This window comes from Anabrus simplex, chromosome 5 (genome assembly GCF_040414725.1).
Source record: "Anabrus simplex isolate iqAnaSimp1 chromosome 5, ASM4041472v1, whole genome shotgun sequence".
NCBI lineage: Eukaryota > Metazoa > Arthropoda > Insecta > Orthoptera > Tettigoniidae > Anabrus > Anabrus simplex.
The window spans coordinates 431,196,234-431,219,867 of NC_090269.1; the positions used below are offsets into that span (position 1 = coordinate 431,196,234).

Consider the following 23,634-nt stretch of genomic DNA (forward strand, 5'->3'; position numbering starts at 1 on the left):
TAAGGGAAATGAAAAGAACTCGGTACGTAGCAGTAATCCTATCTATCGGTGATGAGTAGTAACAGAAGACACAAAGCACATCACAACAAATAATGGTCAATATAATGTTATTGTTGATCAAATTTATGCGTTTTCTATATTGTAGACCTTCACATTTAGTTTTCTTCCGACTCTGAGATACTAGGGCGTCTTATAAAATTATTTATATCGTAGACTGTAGTTCTCCGACTTTACATACTGATTTTCATTAAATTCTGTTATCTATTTTCTCGTGACTAGGCGCTGATATGGACTTGGTAAAAAATCCAAATTCTTGAATATCTCTGTGATCATCGCCGGTACGGTATCAATGTAATAAAACAAATGATTGGAAAGGTAATACTATGACTTTCGGTATGTAGTATTTATACCGATACGATCACTAATAACATGATTGTTTGAGAATTAAATTTTAGGCCTTCCCCTAAAATAACATTTCACTCAGCGTGAATAAAATTATTTATGGCCTAGATTATAGTGACTTATTCCCCGAATTTGCATACCGATTTTCATTAAGATACGACCACTAATAACAAATATTTGAGAATAAAATTTTAGGCCTTCCCCTGAACTACCATTTTACTCAGCATGAATACAATTATCTGTTGACTAGATTGCAGCGACTTACTCCCCGATTTTACATACCGATTTTTATTAAGATACGACCACTAATAACATAAATATTTGAGAATTAAATTTTTGGCCTTCCCCTAAACTACCATTTCACTCGGCTTGAATACAATTATTTATAGCCTGGATTATAGCAACTTGTTCTCCAACCTTGTATACCGATTTTCATTAAGATATGACTACTAATAACATAAATATTTGAGAATTAAATTTTAGACCTTCCCCTGAACTACCATTTCACTCAACGTGAATTATTTATAGCCTAGATTGTAGCGACTTATTCCCCGACTTTGCATACCGATTTTCATTAAATTCTCTTCAGCCATTTTCTCGTGATACGTGTACATACATACTTACATACAGACAGACAGAAATTGCGGAAAATCAAAAAGTGCATTTCCTTGTTACTGTGAACACGACTGATACAGAAATATCATCATTTTAAAACTCTGAACAACGTATAGACAAAATCTTATTCTATATGTATAGATATGTTTAGAAGTCAGGTGATGCAGGAAATATTAGATTAGGAAATGAAGTCTTAAAGGATGTAGAGGATATTGTTATTTGGGTAGTTAAATAAATAACGATGGTAGAAGTAAGGAGGAGATAAAATGCAGGCTAGCGCGTGCAAGGATATCCGTTCTTAAGAAATGAAAATTACTCACATCGAACATTGTAATAAGAAGCAGGAAGATGTTTTTAAATCCTTCAACTGGGGCGTGGTATTGTATGGAAGTAAAACATGGCCGATAATGAACACAAGCTTTAGAGATTTCGTGTTAAAGAAGAATGCTGAAGGTGACATGGACAGTTAAAATCACGATACAGAATCGGGCTGGCGACAGAAGATCGATTTAGCTAAATTTGGTAAAAAAGAAGATATAGGATGGTAGGACATATCCTCCTAAGACGCATCTTGTGTATGCGTGTGTAGTTTTACGATGCAGAGTAATATTAGGCGGTGATTATTGTTTAACCGTTTATTCACATGCTACTGCATGCGGCTATCAGTTTGGATCGGGCAGGTGCGAATCGCACTCTGAAGATGCGTTTCCGTAGTTTCTCATTTTCGCACCAGGCAAATAATAGAAGTTGTACCTTAGCTGTAATCAACTTTAGACTGTAAGGCTGGCGACGTGTTAGCCTCCGGATCGTAAGATAGTCGGTTCAAACTGTAATGTTAATCGTGGTAGTGGTGATTATTGTTTCATGAGAAATGTAACATTTAATTCTGTATTTCGTAGGTCGATTTTAAACATTGTGTGTTCTAAACATCTGTTGTAAGTGTCGACACCGTCCTACAATGTGGCTGGGGTTTCGATTCCTAGTAGAATATAGCTTGTGCGCGCTAATCACATCAATAGTATAGAGCGGGGCAGAGTGGGCTCCCTGATTTGATGGGTTAACTGTATAAAAACCGTACAAGATTATTACAAAAGCTTTTTATTTCTGAAATCTACATACAATGCTATTTTTTTTCATTTGGTTCTAAAAATGATATCGTCCAAGTGACGACCTTGACGAGCGACGCACATATTCAGCCGTTCAATAAAGTTTTCAAAACCTCTGCGCAGCATATCTGGCGTTATTCCAGCGATGACATCAGCAATTGCTTCCTTAAGGGCTTCCACGGTCCTTGGTCGAACTTTATAAACCTCAGATTTGAAGTAACCCCAAAGAAAATAATCGCATGGGCTTAAATCGGGGGATCGAGGGGGCCATGAAACATCCCCTCGTAATGAGATCACGCGGCCGGGAAACTGTTCTTGCAGAAGTTGGCGAGAGCGACGGGCGGTATGAGCCGTGGCACCATCCTGTTGAAACCAAAAGGCTTCCATTTCCATTTCCTCACCATACTCTTCCATTTTGGGGAAGAAAAAGTTCTCCAACATCTCGCAATAGCGCACAGCGTTCACAGTAACTGTTGCATCTTCCGATTCAAAAAAGTAGGGGCCAATAATGCCTATGGAGGACACAGCACACCACACAGTCACTTTTGGTGAATGAAGAGGTCTTTGGTGAAGATTGCGTGGGTTTTCAGCTGCCCAGTAACGAAAATTTTGCTACCAAACAGCCTACGAAATGCCCTCTGCGTCGCCACCACACTATCGTTATTTTTAAAAACGTTTCGACTACAAAACCACGATGCTCGCCAGTCCACGGCATGGTGACTACTAAAATGGCGTCTTTCCCCCCACCAAATGCTACTACTCCCACACCGCTTACTCACGTGCACGCTCTTCAGTGATTTATTGAAACTAGGGAGTCCAGTCTGCCCCACCCTGTAGTAGTAGTAATTATTGTTTTCTAAGGAAGTACATCTATCCTCTATTTCTATCGTTCCGCTGATTTTAAGTTGTCCTTCTATCAATGATTACAGTGAATCGTTGCAGAATTAAGTAATCACGTGTTCGATTCCCTGGATTACAAAAAGATAATAAGTATAGGCTGTTGTGATGTTTTTAAATTCTAATATGAACATCGATAGAAGATATAGTTCCAGAAAATCGTATTGTCTTGCGTTATTTTATCTACATAGTAGTATTGATTATTGATTTAAAAGGAAGTACATCAATTCCTCTCCCTCCAGATCTAAGTTCGAATCGTATAACTTTTTCTTTCTCTATGGTGTTTGCGATAAGAGAACGGGGTTTGAACCCATGTTTTTCCTCTTGTACAAAAACAGACTTCGAAATCTATACATTTTTTCTGTTGCATGTGTTCGAATCTCGCAAAACTTCATTTGCTTTGGATAAATAATTTTCATAGTATCCCCTCCTAAGTAGTAGAATCATTTTATCTGCAGTGATTAAGAAGAAGTACGTCGGATGGAGATGTACAACATTTGCACTTCTATGTGTGCGCGCTGATTGCATAGAAGTGCGTTTGTATCAACAGAGAGATTAATCTTATAGTGTTTTGCGTTATAAGTTCTTCTGTTCTGAACACTGAGCCACACCCTCCCCATCCATCACTACATAATACCTTAGTGAAATATTCATGGAGAACAATATTTGAGGCCCGGATCGTGTCGACTGGGCAAGGCACATACATAACCCTGAGCTGAAAACCCCCCTTGTAATCAGGTGACAAGGGCAAGACTACATCTATTTGAAATAAAAGAAGAAATGGTTTAAACCAGGGGATTTATTAAATAAATATGAGAGAAAAAATTTAAACCACGAAAAGAAAATCACACAAAATAAATAGGGAAATTAATCGTAATACTCATGGACATACCTTGTTTTTTTTCAGATAGTTGAAACATGGTGTGAACTCGAGCTAATGCTCGTCAAAAAATATTGATACGTAATTTAAAATGCTCACTGCTTCTCAACACATCACTCTTACATTACCAGCAGCTTCCTTTCCATCGTTAACAATTCAACCAGGTCGCCCGTTTTACCAGGATTCACATATCCAAGGCACTGCACAACATTTTACATCAGGCAACTAACAATGAGAAACGTTAGCACAACAATCCCCCGTGCCGCAGAACAAGAGGCAGATAAGAATAACGACAGATGAGACTGAGCACAGCCTCCATGGACCAATCAAACCCAAGACAGATTCAAAGAATACAATAGGTACGCCCATGCGCAAATATGAAACCAACATGGCGGCTACTCAAGCTGAGCATCAGCCATGAATAATAAATAAATATAACTCTGCGCTGAAAACCAAACAAGGTGCAGAATTTGAAAGACAAATACAACAGGTCGATCGACATATCATCCTTTCTTCCCCCACACATCCCAACTCACATGATGCATACCACATTCACGCGCACACAATGAGGGTATCGGGAAAATAAAACACGAACGGCCGTTCAGATTTCGTAGTCAAATACAAACCATAAATTATGACTCCACGGTCATTACCAGCGGGTCTCACGTACACAAATATCTGCGTGCGGCGTGCAATTACACATAAGGTCAGAATTGAACATTATTTTATTCACATTAATGGTATGTTGCGCCTTGTACGACTAGGATTGGACCTCCTGTGGTCGAGACAAGGAGCACATCATGAGGATCACGCATTATTAAAGCACGCAGTGCACCAAATCATAACCACAGAGACCCTTTTTCAATTATCACTACCACGAAACCACAAACACATTCATTCAAAGCACATCGTACGACGGAGCGGAAAGATGTATGCCATCGACTGTAACATTCGGGAACGACTCGTCACAAAATTTAAATATAAACCAAACTATCACATACCTGTGATTATCAATGGTAAAATCGAATAGCAGTTAGCGTGAAAAGTCCAGGCTTGAACACATTAAATGAATATTTAAAGCATAAAAATGCCACAGCAAACATAGCGGCAGCCATTGTTAGTATGCGCCCCACATGGAACAGAAGAAGTACTCCACAGAGTAAAAAATATCGCTCAGCAAAACGAACGACCTCACAGATAAAAACATAGCGTGTGCTGCTCCCTACTGGACGTCATTGGACTGACACATGTAAACATTGAAAGACAAAACTGAAGGAAGCCATTTACATAATTAAATGACAAATCGTGGAACATGCGATAAGCATGGTTCAACACTAACAGCCAACATGTTTTGTCTTGTTCTACAATCAATTCTAGTGTGTGCTACTTGACGAATAGAAATATACAGCGCAGTAGCGTAAACAGTTTTCTGTTTAATAGTCAACATGTGTTGTCTTGTGGGATAAACACATACAGCATGTCAATTCTATATTTTTCCAAATGCATTCTGTAACTAGATTAAACCTGTTTTGTCTTGTGGGGTGCAGCATTTGCTTATCCTATAATAGTTTTGCATACTGAAAAGTATTATCTTCCCCTTACCGCCTCCTCCTCCTGCCACTCCCTCCTCAATCGAAAAAATTATGCGACGAGGATAATGCTACAATACGTAAGTATATTTGTTTGTAATGTAACGTTCATTTCAGGAAGGTATCTGTCCGTAGGAGGAGGCATTGAGCGAACCTCAGTAACTCTAACGAGGAGTCCTTTTGCCTTTTTGCCACGAACAGCCCTTTTGCCTTGAGGAAGTGTCATTTTTCTAGGAAGAGGAGCCCATTTGCTAGGAGGAGGAGCCCTTTTGCCTTTCATATAAAGAGGAGCCCTTTTGCCCGAAAGAGGAGCCCTTTTGCCGTTTCGACAGGTGGAGGTGCCCTTTTGCCCTTTCGCCAAGAGGGGGTGCCCTTGTGCCAAACAGATAAATAGGAGCCTTTTTGCCCTACGGATGATAAGGAGGTGTACTTTTTGCGCATTTGCCCTTTTGCTAGGAGGAGGAGCCCTTTTGCCATTTAGCTATACGGGTGAGGACGAGGAGGAGGAAGAGGAGGACGACTGTGGCTTAAATGTAAGCAACGGATTTTTTATAGTACTACGTGAACTGTTTATTTCATCTCCTGCAGGAGCTACATTATTATAACCCATGCCAACAGATTCAAATAGTATATTTCCGAACTGAAATTTCATCTTACATGTTTATCCGATAATTTGTTCGACTGCTATGGGCTTAAATGTAAGCCATGTATTTCTTACAGCACAAGGCGTTCTCATAAGAGCCCATGTATAGCCACCATCCAGCGCAATCGCCCATAGTCGACATCTTTCTCTATCAGAGCCTATGTATAGCTGTTATCTTGCGCAAGCGCCCCTAGTCTGCCTCATAAGAGCAGCCGCTATCTTACGCCAGCGCCCGTAAGTCGCCTCAAGAGAGCCTATATATAGCCGCCATCATGCGCAAGCGCCCACTGCCGTCATATTTCTCCATAAGAGCCAATGTATAGCCACCATCTTGTGCAATCGCCCATGGCCAGCATCTTTCTCCATAAGAGTCTATGTATAGCCGCCATCTTGCGCAAGCATCCATGGCCATCATCTTTTTCCATAAGAGCCCATGTATAGCCGCCATCTTGTACAATCGCCCATGGCCGGCATCTTTCTCCATAAGGAGCCGTGTATAGCCGCCATCTTGGGCAAGCAGCCATTAAGCCGTCTCATAAGATCAGCCCCATCTTGCGCAGATATCCCTAGGCCATCTCATAAGAGCAGGTGCCATCTTGCGCAAGCACCCCTGGGCCGACTCATAAGGAGCTGTGTATAGCCGCCATCTTGTGCAATTCGCGTCGAGAAACGCATATTGCAGTAAAACTACGGCCTTGTGTAGTTAGACTCTTCCATGTAGTTACGTGTGCTTACTTATGTAAATCCCTATTGCCCTACTACTTAAAACAACTTCGGCGTATCATCATTGTCGTACTACTCAATATAGCGTCGGGAAGGGCATCTCGCCGTAAAACTACGTCCCGTAAGGTTACTCCCCTCCAAGATGACGACTGTCCTCGTCGAGAAGAGCATCTAACCGTAAAAATAAGGATAGGCGCCTCCATGATGTTAGGTTTGCTATTTTAGGCGTCGGTAGGGGCATCTAGCCGTTAAATTGTAGTTAGGCGCCTCAAGATAGCGTCTGTGAAGTTACGCTTGTTCTCGTACGCAAAATCCCCGAACGTGCATTGCACTACTACTAGGTGCTGACAGCTGTCAGTTGTCAGAAAAGCACGTATCTTTATTTACAAACAAGAACACGTAGCTTTTTTTACAAACAGGAGCACGTGGAAATCAAATTTCGCGCGCGAAGAATAAAAATTTCCCGTGCGCACTCACGTGACCCACTGCACGGCCTCAGATTAGCGCGTATTTGGGAAACGCTTTGGCCTACTACTGTTCGCATTACCTTCCCATTGACATTTAGTATATTGAGATCACCTGCTACAATAACATACAGGGTAACCTCGGCCGCTGACGAATAGCAACATTTATTTTCTCCTGCCTCCTATACTGAATAAGATGAACCACTTGCAACAACTAAAATGCACATACAATAGAATGCTCTAACGACACTCGGTAGTCCAAAGAACATTGGCGGGCTCATTGTTAAGTGAAACGATTTTTATCGCAGCCCCGACTATTGTATTGTCTGGTATCAGCAGAAAACGAACTGTTCTCTAGCCCCAGCATTCGATTTTCCATTCCAGTGGTTTACGGGGTCAAAATGTAAGTACGTCTGGTAACTGATCAACACAATTTGATGCATTTTATTCAAGTAGATTTTTCAGGGAATAGTTTTGTGATAAAAGTTGTCCTCTTCCCGGGTAACTTCAGCCATGCCAAGAACATACAGGAAAACATTACGCGGCCGCGGGTATTTTGTAATTACAATCCTGTTTACCTCAAGAATGCTTTAGAAAGATTAATAAAGACACAATAATAAACAGGAAAATTTATCGCGAGAGGGACGGGAAAGACGGTTGCCATTTTCAATGATAAATAGACAGATAACTGTTGACAGGGACAATACACATTTAATAACTTGATTGATGGCCCAGATATTTTCTAATTTGGAAGACAGTGTATTATGAGGACAGTCTACAAGATTGCTTCTTTTCCAAAATCTTTTTCTCTCCATACAACTGGGCTTTGATTTTCATACCTTTTATTTATTATCTGTTGTACCATTACACATATTTAGGCAATGCAACATGCAATTTGTAATATCATATAACGCTTGCACGCTTAGGCTAAATAAAAGTGTTTCTTCTTTGGGAAAAATGTGAATCTGACAACTATACATCTGTTTCACTACAAATTGTTTTAATTTGTTTGTGATTGTTGATACTGGGCGTTCTGCAGGTTTTTGAAAACATTCACTGTGGCCGAAGTAACACTGCTTCGAAGAAAACTTCATTTCTTGAGTTTAGGGAAGGGTCCAGTTAGTTCATTTGCTTGAACTAGTTCATTAGAAACCGTTCATATCGTTGAGTCGTTCAAATGAACGAGGTAGTCTTCGTCCTCCCTTAACATGAACGACAAACCATATAGTCTTCGACCGCATCCCACCTCTTACGCTATTTAAAGCTCGGCGGTTCGAGGGACGTATGAATCAGCTCTTTGAGTTTGAGGGAGAAGAAGCTATTTACCGGTTTTATCCACGGGAAAACATTTATCTAAGATGATAATTGTCCCCTTTAGCTGTTAAAGAGTTGGAAAAACGAATCATGTGAAAACGTCCTGTTAATAAGGAATGTTCCTGAATAACTAACTAATATTACAATGCAAGATATAAGTCTTTTCAAGGGTTTACTATATAAAACCAGCGTTTTTCCTTAAGCCTGACTTTACACACATCATAGTTCAAATGAACTAGTTAGGTCATGAACGACCCAAATCTACTTGAGTTATTTTTATGGCGGCCGAAGTTATCCCAAAGCATGGGGTAACTCCGGCCACTCGTTCAATAATCATAATTCATCACTGAATAACAATTAGAATTATGTTCATATTTAAAAATGAAGAACAAACATGGCAGAAATTACCCCGTTTTACGGATAGCTCATTATCTTATCAAATAATTCTGATTCGGCGTCAGCGCTCCCCTTTCCCGGTCTGTACATTCTAAAGACATCGAGTTGCCTATTACCTTTAGAGATGAGCCTTACACCTAGAATGTCATGTTTGTCAGATTTAACTTTTTCGTAGCTTACAAATTCTTCTTTCACCAGAATGAATACTCCCCCTCCTACCATTCCTTATGCTATCTCTACGATACACACACCAGTTCCGTGAGAAAATTTCTGCATCCATTATATCATTTCTCAGCTATGATTCAAGTCCTATTACAATATCTGGTAAGTATATATGCAATAACTTAATTCTATTCCTTTCTTTACAATAGGTACTTCTACGGCTCAGCACTAACATTTTTATGTCATCCCTACTTGACTTCCATTTCCCTGTTCACCGCTCCCTAAGCCAACCCGTATCGGGCGAGTTGGCCGTGCGCGTAGAGGCGCGCGGCTGTGAGCTTGCATCCGGGAGATAGTAGGTTCGAATCCCACTATCGGCAGCCCTGAAGATGGTTTTCCGTGGTTTACCATTTTCACACTAGGCAAATGGTGGGGCTGTACCTTAATTAAGGCCACGGCCGCTTCCTTCCCACTCCTAGCCCTTCCCTGTCCCATCGTCGCCATAAGACCTATCTGTGTCGGTGCGATGTAAAGCAACTTGCAAAAAAAAAAAAAAAAAAAAAAAAAAGCCAACCCGTTTGGCTGAATTTACCACTTTATAACCCTTCTAAACATATTTCGTTACTTATACGTACGAATGCGGTTTAAGTGAAGGCCATCTTAGCGCAGATCGCTATCTCCTACCCGCCCATTAGGGCTTCGCTGCTGTCACATGGATGTTTGCCCTTACATCTCGCTGCTCACTACAGCCAGGCTGCTCGCCATGGAGCTTTTACCCTGCAGCAGCCCCGTGCGCACGCTGCTGGCAGCTCTCAGCTGTAGTCGAAAATTCAAAATAGAGGAACTGATAGTTAACGCGGTTTGTATTATGCATAATTTGATTATAGATATAGAGGGTATGAACACGAAGACTACGAAGACGTACTTCCAAGAGCTACCCCGTCCAGGAGAAACAACACAGCTCCAGCTGAAGCTTTTGAAGTGCGGAATAAATTAAGAAATTTTTTTAACAAGTGAGTCGCAGTTCTGTTGGCGAGTGTATCTTACAATAATTTGGTGTACTGAATGTGAAATAAAAAGTTTAAAATGCCTCGCCTGGATTTTTCAGTGCATTTCTACTGCGGGAGTTGATTGAAGAATGAAGCTACAAATGCTTCATTTCGTAATTTAATAGTGTACTTTTGAATACTGTAAATTAAGGGATTATTGGGTATCTCGTTTTGACTTAAGTTAGGTCTCCTTAACAAAATGTGTTTACAGTTTGAAAAAATAACTGTCGAACATTCCATGAAAAACGAGGTACTTCATATAAATCACCCGCTTGTAATGATAGAAGTCCCCTGAATGGCAAGAATAAAAGAACAAAGTTGACGTAATCGTACCGCATTCTTTTGCCACGTCATTCCATAGTTTGATGGTGATGATGATGATGATGATGCTTGTTGTTTAAAGTGGGCTAAGTCATCGGCCCCTGATGGTACGAGATGAGACGAAATGGATTAAAAATTATAATTAACCCACTGACTAGGATTAGAAAAATGATAATGAGGAAAAATATTATGAATTTAAAATAAGTAGTGGATCTAATTCGGAATGCCTTATTTTCCTCTAAAATTAAAAAGAGCAAAACGTAATAAAACTGAATAATGCACTGACATAGAAGTAAAATAATACATTTAATTCAAATTAAAAATACACAAAGATAAACACATAGTCAATAGAAAAAATAGTTTTTTTGCTATTTGTTTTACGTCGAACCGACACAGATAGGTCTTACGGCGACGATGGGATAGGAGAGGCCTAGGAATAGGAAGGAAGCGGCCGTGGTATTAATTAAGGTACGGTACATCCCCAAAATTTTCCTGATGTGAAAATGGGAAACCACGGAAAACCATCTTCAGGGGTTCGAACCCACTCTCTCCAGGATGCAAGCTCCCAGCTACACGCCCCTAATCGCACGGCCAACTCGCCCGGTAGAGTAAAAATAGTAGTTAACCATAAACCATTAGGACACAAATGGAAACTTCACTTTTAAACATGATAAAACAAGCCACTCTCCCTCATAAAACGAAGAAAAAGGTCTACTAGCCGCTCGTCATCTCGTCACTCCTTTTATCCCATATGAACCTCTTGGGCATGCCGCTGATTCCAAATCGCATTGCGTTCGAAGACAGGTTGAGATAGCAAGTGATCACGGAACGTATGTATAGAATGCGAAGAGGGGAAGTGTGGGAGAGCGGGTGACCTTGAAATAACCAATCACAGTCCGAGTTACTGGATAGCCGGCGATGAGTCAGGCTCGAAAATCAAACGTGTTTGAGACCATGGATGTGGCGAGGGTAGCAGCCATCAGCGCAGCTATGAGCCGGGCTCCAGGGTAAAAGCACTGATTGAGATCCATTGGTTTGTTTCATCATCGCCTAACATCGAGCAGCGAGGCTTGGCGATGTGCCAGCAGCCAGGCTGCAGCATAAACGTACCCTTAGGGTCTAGAAATCTCGCTCCCAGTTTTCCACATACCCACACCACAGTCCCATTTAAGTCCCCAATCACGTAAAGTTCAGTTAGCTGATCACTGTTTGCATGTCTGTCCAAATACATCATGACTTATGAACCTGCTGTTGGTTTCTTTTTTCTCTCGTGATGCAAATGATGTCGAATTTGTTTATTCAGGTCTGTTCATACTCGAAGTGGTTTCTTCTCTCTTGTAAATCCTCTTTGAGCCACACATAGTGGAACATTGTATCTATACTCTTTTACAAAGTGTCCGTATTCGCTTAGTACCCTTTCCTCTTTACTTCACGTTGCGAACCCTACCAATTGGTATATGCAAAGCATTCGAAAAATAAGTTACGATTTAGAAATGAGTAATTTCAAACCAATATTCTTGTGGGCTCCAGGTCATAATATAGAAAATACGGACAATGTACATGCTGATAAACTTGCCACTGAAGCTGCTAATGCATTTGACTTACCGTATCATTTAGCAGTATCTTAATTATATTTATGGGGAGAAGCGGTGGAACAGTTATGGAAGCACAAGATTGAAAACTGGAAATGTGAGTCTCAGGATAAAGGCAAAGGTCTACAGGATATTTTGCAGACTATCCACAAGCATCAGTTGTTTTCTACAGGTTCATACATAACACGACATACGAGGGCAGATCAGAAAATAAGTTGCACTTTCCATTTAAGGACATTTATTACACCACCTATACAGCAGCAACACGAATGTAATGACATACACTGTAACGTCACTTTTCCACATAGTCCAAGAGACTCCAAACATTTCTGCGAACGCACAACCAACTTGTCGGTGCCGGATGCATAGAAATTTCCTCCAGCGATCTGCAACCACTCTGAGACAGCGGCCTTTACCTCCTCATCGGTCTGGAAACGTCGACCACCGAGCTCCGTTTTGAGCTTACCGAACAGATGAAAGTCACATGGCGCTAGGTCGGGACTGTAGGGTGGATGTTGCCAGACCTCCCACTTATTGATGTTCGCTTTGTTTCGGAAGTGAAGTGGTGGACCAACAATTCGTCGCCTGTGACGTCTGCGGCATAGCGTAGCAAAAATGCCAGGGAGGATTGGAAACGTTGTCCCTTGTGCTCATTGGTGAGAAGACGTGGGTCCCATCTTTGACACAGCTTACCATATCCAAGGTCCTCGTGAACAATGGCGAACACACTGCCATACGACATGTTCCGCTGCGTCGCGATTTCTCTCATTTTAATGCGCCGGTTCTGTCTAATGATCGCATTCACACTGTTGACCTTTGCACGGGTCCTGGACGTTGCGGGCCTGCCTTCGCGATGGTTGTCCGTGATATCCGTGCGTCCGGCTTCGAACTGCTGACACCACTTTACGATACCTTGCCGGGAAATGGCCCGCTCCCCATACACAGCACTAATTTCACGATGAATGTCCGTGCAATTCTTCCTTTTGGCCCATAGGAATCGGATTGTCGCACGCACCTCATATTTGGAGTGACCGTCCAGTTGACGCGTCATTGCATTTGGCCGCTATGCACACAATACTAGACGAGACACCACAGCGACCTGCCTAACAGACGTGTGGGCAGTGTCTCTCCCTTTCTCCGCTGTGCCCACGTTTCCGACACACAGCGCGCTGCTGCGGCGCGTTAGTGCAACTAACCTTTTGATCCACCTACGTATAACCATGATAATTATATTAAGACACAATCATGCCTGTACTCCTGAGCATTTATTTAGAATAAAGGTGATCGATAGGAATATCTGTGAATGTGGTAAAGAAGTCGGTACTCCCAATCATATTTTGTTCCGATGTGAGAAATTACAGTAGTGGTCATTACAAAGCACACAATAAACTGTAAGTAAATAACAGTACATAACTAAACAACAAATGCGTACTCCATGACACTACTTCTCTGGACATAAGTATTCATACCTTACCTGTAAAAATAGGGTTCGAACGAGTAAAGAGGAACATGTGTTGTTCCGTGGCGTTAGTTGTGTAGTAGATGCAGACAGAGACGGACTGATCAGCCGGTCATAGACGGTACTAGTCCAATGGCAAGGAAAACCAAGGAAACGCCTGTTGAAGAGAGACGACGTATTTTACGCCTTCAGCACCAAGGAAAATCGTATTCTGAAATCGGAAACATTGGAAGAAGTAAACCAACTGAGCAAAGCATCATACAAAGGTTAAAAGGACAGGATGTTCTTATATGCAAGAAAAGAAGTGGACGTCCGAAGAAACTGACCGCACGAGAAAAAAGGTTCATAGTAAGCACAATTAAAAAACACATACTAAGTTACATCTTCGGCAATAGCATCGCAGCTGGCAGAACATTTCCATCATGCAGTGTCACACAAAACAGTAAGGGGGGTCCTTCATCGTGCTGGGTATCGATCTAGGGTTCCAAGAAAGAAACCACACATAACGAAAGTGAATCGACGCAAGAGACTACAATTTGCAAAAGAATGTGTGACGAAAGATAATGTGTTTTGGTCTACAGTGATGTTTACAGATGAGAAAAAAATTAATATTTTCCGAAGTGATGGGCGCATTTTTAGTGTAGAGACGCCCTAACACAGAGCTCGATGAGCAGAACCTCGTTACCACTGTGAAGCACGGCGGGGGTGGGGCTCAATGGCCGCATCAGGTGTCGGGGAGTTGGTATTTATGGACAGATTTCAATATTTGAACATCCTGAAAGAAAACGTTCGCAAAAGCGCCGAAGAGGTTGGGATTGCTAATTAGTTTTACTTCCAACACGACAATGACCCCAAACATACGGCGGAAATTGTTCATTTGTGGATACTCTACAACACGCCACACACATTAAAAACACCACCCCAATCGCCGGACACCAACCCCATCGAATAGCTATGGAGTGAATCGGCGTCCAGACAAAGAAAACACCACATAACAAGTAAAACACACATGAAACAGTTACTACAAACAGAACGGGGGAACATTTCATCTGAACACGGAAAGAAATAATATAGAGGAAAGGCAAACAAATGTGCCACTGATCGAGTTGGTAATATCTGTTTATTCATTGAATTGTGAACTCTTCTGGAATACGGTATGAATACTTATGTCCAGATAAGTAGCGTCATGGAGTACGAATTTGTTGCTTTGTTATGCACTGTTAATTACTTCCAGTTTATTTTGTGCTTTTTTATGCCCAGGAATAAAGCATTTTGTTTTGGATGGGTTGGAGTATGAATACTTTTGTCCAGGCTGTATACGTTTAACAGGTCTGGTCTGTTAGGCAGGTAAGTGACGAGATGAATCACACTGGGGAGAATAGTGCCCTGTATCCCTGTGCATTGTGATTCTACGTTAATTTTTTACTATCTAGACAGTGGTCTAGATCCGACTTTAATGGCTATGCCCTTTCCCTAGTAGAATAATTTATTCCGTAAGGCCTTTAATTTAAGCATTGTATTCATCAGAGTTTCAGCGGCTGGACGGAGGCTATTTATGCGGAGTCCAGTAGCGAACAAGTAGGAGAATAATAATAAGAAGTGTCCCTATACTCTGGAGTTGTCAGTTTCTAGATCCAGTCTGTTCTACTGTATTGTATTTATTCATGAACATAACAGGCGTTCAGCCCCAAATACATGTTCACAATAAAATAATCCGACCTAAGCAACCACGTTCACAACAAAAAATAAAATAATCATAAAACAGAAGAAAATAATAATAACTTAAACAATTAACTAATAAAAATAATAAAGCCCTGCAAACCAACTGGCTTACGGTTGATTCCCTCGAGGAACCGTTAGCCTTATCACATAATTTAATATAAAAATATAAAATACCACTTTTATTGACCCAATTCCTCGTTGCTGGTCGCATACTACCCTATACAGAAAGGGAAAAGAAAAATCATACAATCAAATCTCAACACTGGTCTCCCTCCACACTTACCTTAAATACCACATTTCTTTCAACACATTAATACCACTCATGTTTTAACTTATCCTTATATACTCATGCTTCATCTCATTTAAAACCCAAGCCATGCTCAGCATTACATTTGCTATCGCAACCATCACTCATTACGTGTCCTTGTGCATTCAGCACATACATCATCCTCATTGTTCTCTAGCTTACTCTCTGTCCAAACCATAATGACCAACATTCCGCACTTGCATTCCAATCCACCATATACTATATTTACCAACCCGCCTTTACTCTTACAAACTCCACCTACTGTACCAGAAAGGTATAGAAAAATAATACAACACACGCCACCAAACCAAAATTTAAAAAATGACACCACTTAATACAATCACCTCTCCAACTCCAAAAAATTCAGCAATAAATAAAACCATCTCAATACCAAACCATCTTCACCTACAAAAACCAAACACGCATATACCAACACTTCTCCCACACCACATTTCGTTTCAATAGATAATAAAATCACCTCTACCACTCCAAACATTCATCAATACACTACCATTTAATACCAACACATTATCTCATATACCACCTCTCAATCTCCCGAATTCAGTAATCAATGATCCGATTACATCAACTTACTAATACCAAACACAAATACAATAATACCACTTCCCAAATCTAAAATAATTCAGCAATAAATAAACCATCTACATACAAACTCCCAGATTCAGGTAGCATCTCTTACGCACAATTTCCATTTCAGATCCACCTCATATACCTTCCACAATACACCACCAGATCAAAATTTACAAAATCTAAGATTTACAAAATAACACCACTTCTCACCACATTTCAAGCATAGTCCACTATCACTGCGACCATTTTATACCACCACTTCTCCAACACCTTATTTCAGCAATATGACACATCATAACAATCATAACACATAATCACATCTAGTTACCAAGCCATCTTCACTTTAAAATACCAAACACTCATATACGATCTCTTCACCAACACCACATTTCAACCCCCACCATCCAAAACTCTGCTCCCTCTCAACACTCACTTAGTTAGCATTAAATAAACATCATACAAACACAAAAGCTATTACAACTACCATTCAATACCAACACATCGCTTCATATACCACCTCTCAATCTCATACCACACTATCATACTATCCCCTTCCCTTATATACATAACTATTCCACCCCCCTACCCCCTTGTCCACCCTCTAACTCACCCTCCTTCATTTTACTCTTGCAGGCCTTTTTTGCCGCACATAAATACCTGTTCAATTCACCCCCTTTTTCCCACTGTTTAATAATCCATCTCAAGATTGCTTTCTCATCCCCTCTCCCCAAAATTTTCCGATGCTCGGCACTCAATAATCCATGTCTTATCTCCCTCGTTTCCTCACAGTCTCTTAGCAAATGAAATTCATCATTCACAGCTCCACAAAGTATACACCTTGTCTTATCCCTCCCCTGCAGCTACCCTGTATTCCTTTGCAATCCTAACAGCCACCACATCATCCCATACCGTTTTGACCTATCAACGTATCTAATATTCAACCCTGCTATCTCCTCTATTTTTGTCAAAACATTCAGCGAGTTTCTCTGTCTGCTTTCTCCCAATAATTTCTGCCTATGGATATCTCTAATTCTCCTTCATCCCTCTCACTTCTGTCTTCGACCAGACTTCCCCCACAGGTGTCCTAATCCTATCCTCTCCAAATATCCCTTTATTTTTTCTAGCCATCCACCCCTATACATGCTCCTACATTGCTGTTCATACGCTGCCTGTAATACCCTCCCACCTTCCTGTCTTTTTAAATTCATCCAGTATCTAACTATTCTCTACACACCCTCTGATTCCAAATCCTCCCCACACATTAATTCCGCCCCTGGATTTGCTGTGCACGTCGGTAAGCCCATTACTAACTTAGCAAAAGTACTAACAATCCTTTTTAGTTCCTATCTTTTCTCATCCACCCCCAAACTTCTGCGCCGTACAATACCATCCCAAAAATTACCGACCTTAACACTAGCCTCAGTATTTTATAACTGATACCCGGGTATTTGGCTAGCAGATTTCTGACTGAGGCTAGGGCTGCCAATCCTCTGTATTTCACCCTTTTGATCTGGTCAATCCACGTTCCTTTATCATTAAAAATAACTCCTAGGTATTCCAACTTCCTTACCTGTTCCAATCTTTCTCCCTGAATTACCCATTTACCTTCTATCTCTCTTCTTTTGTCTACCTGGACTACTAATATTTTAGACTTATTTCCATTAATTCTCAATCCCCATTTTCTCGCAAATAGCGTCACTGAATTTAACGCCCTATTCATCCCCCCTGAAGTTAGCGTCATCAATAACACATCATCCGCAAATATCAGTCCTGGTACCTCTAAACCATTAATTACCAGCACAGCCCAATTTTCTGCCCCAAACCCCTCTAAAATATCATTGATAAATAAAATAAACAGTATTGGCGATAACTTGCACCCTTGTTTTAAACCCACCTTGGACTCTAAGGGTCCACTCAGTCTCTCTTCTCCCAATTTTACACAAAACCTGACAACCCTATATATTCCTTCCACTGCCCTCAACATCTTTTCCGAAATCCCTTGCCTGCCTAATTTCTCTAATAGGGCCTCTCTATTCACCTTGTCAAAAGCTTTCTCAAAATCTATTGCTGCTACATAAACTGTACTTCTAGCCATATTCTTATACTTTTCTAGAATAGTCTTTACTATCATTATATTATCCACTGTTCTTTTCTTTTTCCTAAATCCCCCTTGGTAATCTGACAAAATTTCATTTTCTTCTGCCCACCTGCTTATTCTGTTCGCTAACACTCCAGTGTATATTTTACTCAAGGAATCCAATAGAGATATACCTCTATAACTGTTCATACTCTTCCTACTACCCTTCCCCTTGTATATAGGGCATATAATTCCTGTTTCCCATTCCTTCGGGTACTTACCTCCCTCAAATATCTTATTGAATAGTTTAACTATGCCCCCTATCATTATCTCATTTTTGCTAATTTTGCTAATCACTCTCAGGATTTCCTCCCTTGTGATTTCTTTATCCAGATCATAAATTGCCACTCTCCTATTCCCCATCCCTCTCCATTCTTCTTCCCCCTTATCCCCTGGTAATTCCTCAAAGTGTCTGACCCATTGCACTTCCTCAATACTCATTTTCTCTATATTCCTCCCACCCTTAATAATTTTATTAATCTTGTCCCAAACTCTCTCAAAATTATTCGTCTTGCAATCATTATTTATGGCTTCAATTTGTTCCTCTAGCCACGCCTTTTTTGTCTCAAAAATTTTCTTTTTATACTCCTTCCTCAATTCACAGAAAATCTCCCTTTCTTGGCCCCCACCTTTCCTTCTATATTCTCCTAATGCGTCCATCACCTTCCTCCACATTCTGTCACACTCCCTATTAAACCATTCTTCTCCCTCTTTCTTATTTCTCTTTCTAGCTTTCGCCTTATGCACTATTATCTTTATTGGATGTAGCAGCAATTCCAAGGCTTTATCAGTATTATTCTCTTCTAACATCCCTTCCTACCCATATTTCAGAAGTTGTAACTCCTCTTTTACTACCCTATTCCATTCCCGGCCCACCTTCTCTGACCATTTATACTTATTATAACCACCCCCTCGTTTATCATTCGTCTCATCCTCCTTCCTTGTACACTCCTCTTGCCCCCTTTTCAACATAACCTTCACCGGGAAATGGTGTGATATAATCCAATCTCTTATTTCCATTCTTACAATATCCTCAATCACCCCTTTCGAACTTAAAACCATATCTATCACACTACCACCCTTCTCAGTAACATATGTCAATTTCCCCATCCTGTCACCCTCTATCCACCCATTCAGAATAAACAAATTTCCCACAGTATACATGTCTAGGAGCTTCTGTTTATAATTTCGTCCTCACTCCTTCTACATTTCAACATACACATTCCATCCTCCCTACTATATACTGGGCTCTGTTCCCCTATTCTCGCGTTCCAATCCCCGAATAACAACGAATAACAACATATCCTTTTCCACTGGAAACATTCCTCTTATCCTACCAATATCTACCAATAACTCTTCAAAAAAATATTTATTTGCATATGCTGAATTACTAGGATTGAAGTAAACAAAAGCTAGATTTATTTTCTTCCTCCTTCCCTCAACCCCTCCCATATTCAATCTCAACCATATGGTTTCTTTCATATCGGTCTCTATATCTTCTACCATTTCCCTAATTTCTTCCCTTATTAGAACTATCATCCCTCCTGGTGCTCGTCCCTTATTCTTCTCTTTTCTTCTATATTTATATTTTATCACAAACCCCTTCCATGAAATTTCCCTCACTGTTTCCAGCCACGTCTCTAAGAGTGCCACAACATCGAAACTTTCTATTACTTCCCGAACTTTCTTATTTCCTAATTTGTTCCTTAGTCCCTCAATATTCACACATCCTATTTTCCAATATAGTTATAACTTTCCCTCCCTCCCTTCTAAGTCTCCCTCTTTATTCTTACTTCTTGTAGTTATCGACCTCTCATCCCTTATCTCCATTCCTCCTTTTTTAACCAACCTATTCCGTTCCATGTCCTCTGTATCTTCCATCCCTTTACGTACTTTTCCCCAGATGTCTTTTAAGCTCTTACTTCTTCCTTTACTCATACTTTTTTTACCTTCATATCGATCAGTCTCCTCATGTCCTTTCTTGCTCACTACACCACTGCACTCTGCTCTCACCGATTCTTGCTGCTCACCCCCACTCACCCCATCACTATTTTGGTCTTCTGAATCCACAATGCACTGTCCGTTCTCTTCTGCGCTGATCTCCTCTCCTTCCACGTCTCCCCTCCTCTTCGTTACTTCTTTCTTCCTTCCATCTTGCCTCCCTTGGAAATAGCGCATTCGTCCATCTCCTTTAGTTTCGCCACTGAGTGCTCCCTCACCCATCGTCCGTTTGTCACCACCAACCTCTGACCTCTTATTCGGGCCTTTAGCCCCTGATTCTTCGCTCTCCATAAGTGCCTGTTCAAGATCTTCATATTTTCACTTCCTTCCCTTCCTAATTCTCTTTTCATCCATACTTTCTGTCCCTGTAAATTATTACGGTTACATAGCACAATATCTGCCATTAAGGTTGATAAGAATGTTACCTTAATAGGCCTCCGACCTCTGGTTTTTCCAATTCTCTCTACATCATCAATGTCTACTTCACTGATGTTTATCTTCATTCTGTCTCGTATGACTTCTACCACCTTGAATATAAGGTCAACCTTGCCCTCCCTCCCACCTTCCTCAACTCCATATATAAATATGGCTTTCTTCAATCTCTCCTGCCTGTACCCCTCCGCTTCTTTCTTCATCTTCATCACCTCTTCTTTCAAATGTTTCACTTCCCCTCTCAATAACTTGATTTCCTTCTCATTATTGTCCACTTTCCTGCTCGATTCTTCGGTCTTCGTTTCAAGCCATTTCTTCATGTTCCCTAACTCCTTTCTCTGCTCCTCCATCATGTCCTTTATTTCCTGCACCTTATCCCATTGACACTTTTCCTGAATTACCTCACTCACTACCACCTTGAGTGCTGCCAAGTCCTCCATGCTGAATTATCCGCTGGTATTTGGGCCTGGGTTTAATTCCACCCCCCCAATAACCAGCAACACCGCTATCACCGTCACTACCCGCACCGCTTCACTCATTATTACTCCTTCTTTTCTAAGCACCCGTCCTTTCTTGGTCTCCTTCTTCTTCGCCTGCCATTTCCCAATCGCAGCCCGGTACTGCTCAATACCGATCATGTTCGCAGCACGCACTACACCATACGACCTCGCTCCTCGGCTGCTCGAGCTAGACTGAGTCTGTTCTACTGGCTGATAGAAATAAAATTTGTTCTTCAAGCGTTTATTTTAAGTGATACGAGGCTATAATTTTCTACTATTAAATGACATCGCTATACGTGTTTTGGTTTCGAAGTGGTAGGTATGCTCTTTTATAAGATGTGTATTAGCCAGTCCAGTAGTACAGCTTATTCCGTAAATTGTATTATGTTACTTCACTAAGATTTTCTTCATTGAGGAACTGTGATTTCAATCATTTTACGCTGTATCCTCAAGCTGTAACTTATTTTCGGTAATTTTAATCTTTCTTAAGGTTTATTTTAGAAAGAAATTACAAGATATAGCATTTCAGTTGAAAATTGTAGTGTAGATACAGTATATTAGATAGTAACTTGTCTGTTATATTCGTGTGTATTTTTGTGCAAACGGCAGGTTTCATTTTTATTACAGCATAGTAGGATAAGTAGTACTGATATTAATCTGTATACGTGTTTAACTTTGTTGGTAATCTTTGAGTACCTACCGATAGTTCTTGCGAATATCTAAATTTAGGCCTAATTGGAATTTTTCATTTCTGTTTGTGCTTAGTAAGAAGCTAGGATACGTCTAAACGTAGTTTTAACATTATTGTAGTGTAGTATAGTAACTTAATAGAAATTACAGTGTCTATTCTATAATTTTGAGTAGTTTTGCGAATTTCGAACTTTAATGGTAATTTTCTTTTCTGTTTTTGCTTGGTAATAACCTGTTGTAATTAGAATACATCTGAATGTAGTTACAAATTATTGTAGTGTATTGTAGTATCTGTACTTAGTCTGAACGTACTTCAAAATTATTGTAGTGTATTATAGCATCTTATTAAAAAGTAGTGTATTTAGTATTTATTAATGAACAACACAGGCGTTTAGCCCCAATACATGTTCACAATAGAGTTATTCCTAAGACACCCTACAACTATCACGTCAATTAAATAAATAGCTGAATAAATAAACAAATGAATAACTAAATATAATAATAATAATAATAATAATAATAATAATAATAATAATAATAATAATAATAATAATAATCAGCTGGCCAACGGTTGATTCCCTCTATGAACCGTTTGCCTTACTTAAAAATAAATAAATATAGAATATCACATGCGCGATCCCGGAGCCAGATGACACCTTCTACCAAGTGTCCTTGTTGACTCTGCACATTCCAACACCGCCATTGTTTTTCTACATGACCTACTCTGCATTGCTGTGCTCAGGCAAACCTTGTCTCGCCAGCCATAACTATGTTTACCTCACACCTCACCTGTTGCAACTTTGTCCTTTAGCAATGCATATCTCCTACACCCCTCCGTCTCCACAATTTCGCCACCAATAGATTTATATATTACACAATACATCAATAACTCACCATCTGCCAACCCGTATTCACTCTTACAAACTCACATACATTTTACACATACTTACTCCCATACTCTTCAGTTGGCCTTATTTCACTCAACACTTACATCACTATACAACTAATCGATCATCATTTCAGCACTTGCATACTGAACCATGCTTATCGCATGTTCCACGATTTGACATTTAATTATGTTAATGGCTTCCTTCAGTTTTGTGTGTCAGACTAATGACGTCCAGTAGGGAGCAGCACACGCTATGTTTTTTATCTGTGAGGTCGATCGTTTTGCTGAAGGGATAATTTTTACTCTGTGGAGTTCTTCTGCTGTTCTATGTGTGGCGGATACTAACAATGGCTGCCGCTATGTTTGGTGTGGCCTTTTTATGCTTTAAATATTCATTCAGTGTGTTTAAGCCTGGACCTTTCACGCTAACTGCTATCCGATTTTACCATTGATAATCACAGGTATGTGATAGTTGGTTTATATTTAAATTTGGTGACGAGTTATTCCTGTGTGTTACGGTTGATGGCATACATCTTTCCGCTCCGTCGTACGATGTGCTTTGAATGAATGTGTTTGTGGTCTTGTAGTTATAATTGAAAAAGGGTCTCTGTGGTTATGATTTGGTGCACTGCGTGATCCTCATGATGTGCCCCTTGTCTCGACCGCAGGAGATGCCAATCCAGGTTGTACAAGGCGCAACATGCCAGTGATGTGAATAAAGTAATGTTCAATTCTTACCTTATGTGTAATTGC

The 23,634-nt window shown here is 40.4% G+C and overlaps 1 protein-coding gene across 3 annotated transcripts in view; it reads left to right on the forward strand.

Annotated features, from left to right (window-relative positions):
• Positions 1-23,634, forward strand: part of LOC136874206 (zinc finger protein ZFP2) — a 179,776-nt gene that overhangs the window by 79,256 nt on the left and 76,886 nt on the right. Inside the window, exon 1 of one of the 3 annotated variants that reach the window (XM_067147840.2) lies at positions 21,653-21,771. The exons of the other annotated variants lie outside the window; for them this stretch is intronic. The gene's annotated coding sequence lies outside the window, so the exon portion shown is untranslated. Of the gene's footprint in view, positions 1-21,652; positions 21,772-23,634 lie in introns of those variants that run through there. 3 annotated transcript variants of the gene reach the window in all.